Source organism: Fragaria vesca, linkage group LG5 (genome assembly GCF_000184155.1).
Source record: "Fragaria vesca subsp. vesca linkage group LG5, FraVesHawaii_1.0, whole genome shotgun sequence".
Classification (NCBI taxonomy): domain Eukaryota; kingdom Viridiplantae; phylum Streptophyta; class Magnoliopsida; order Rosales; family Rosaceae; genus Fragaria; species Fragaria vesca.
In genome coordinates this window covers 2,748,887-2,750,096 of record NC_020495.1, presented here as the reverse complement: position 1 = coordinate 2,750,096, position 1,210 = coordinate 2,748,887, and positions in this window count along the sequence as shown.

The window sequence follows — 1,210 nt, the reverse complement described above, 5'->3', positions numbered from 1 at the left end:
GAAGTCAAGGCGGGTCAAGGTAGGTTAAGGCGGCCCATGGCGGCTCTTTGGCGAGTCACGACGGCTTCTTGGTGGCCTTGGAAAGGCCTAGGAAGGTCATGGCGACCCCTTGGCGAGTCATGGAGGCCTCTTGGTGGCCTTAAATAGGTCTATGAGGGTCAAGGCTACCCTAGGCAAGTCTATAAGGGTCAAGGCGGCCCAACGTGGGTCTACGCGGCCCAAAGCGGATCATGGTGGCCCAAGGCAGTCCAAGGTGGGCTAAGGCGGCTCAAAGCGGGTCGGAGCGCCCCTTGGCTGCCCTAGATGGGTCTAGAAGAGCCAAGAAGACTCATGGCGACCCCTTGGTGAGTCACGGCGGCTTCTTGGTGGCCTTAGACAAGCCTAGGAGGGTCATGGCGACCCCTTGGAGGGTCATTGCAACCCCTTAGAGAGTCATGGAGGCTTCTTGGTGGCCCTAAACGGGTCTATGAGGGTCAAGGCGGCCCTAGGCTAGTCTATGTGGGTCAAGGTGGCCCTAGGCGGGTCTATGAGGGTCAAGATGGCCCAACGCGGTTCAAGACAGGTCTAGGCGGCCCAAGGCTGATCAAGGCGGCGCAAGGCGGGTTAAGGCGGCCTAAAGTGGGTCAAGGCGGCCCAAGACAGTCCAAGGCGGCCCAATGCGGATCATGGTGCCCCTTGGCTGCCCTAGATGCATGGGTCTAGAAGAGCCGAGGAGGGTCATGGCGACCATTTGGTGAGTCATGGCCCTAGGAGGATCATGGCGACCTCTTAGCAAGTCGTGGAGGATTCTTGGTGGCCTAGGGGGGTCTATGGGGGTCAAAGCGGCCCTAGGAGGGTCTATGAGGGTCAAGGTGGCCAAACGCGGTTCAAGACGGGTCTAGGCGACCCAGGGCGGATCAAAGCGGATCAAGGCGGCCCAAGGCAGATCATAGCGGCCCAAAGCGGGTCAAGGCGGCCTAAGACGGGTCAAGGCGCCCCTTGGCTACCCTAGATGGGCCTAAAAGGGCTGAGGAGGGTCATGGCGACCCCTTGGCGAGTCATGGCAGCTTCTTGATGGCCCTAGACGGGCCTAGGAGGGTCATGGCGACCCCTTGACAAGTTATAGCGGCTTCTTGGTGGCCCTAGGTGGGTCGAGGCTGGTCAAGGCAGCACTTGGAGGGCTAAGGCGGGTCAAGGCGGGCCCTTGACGGGCCAAGATAGCCCAAAGCGG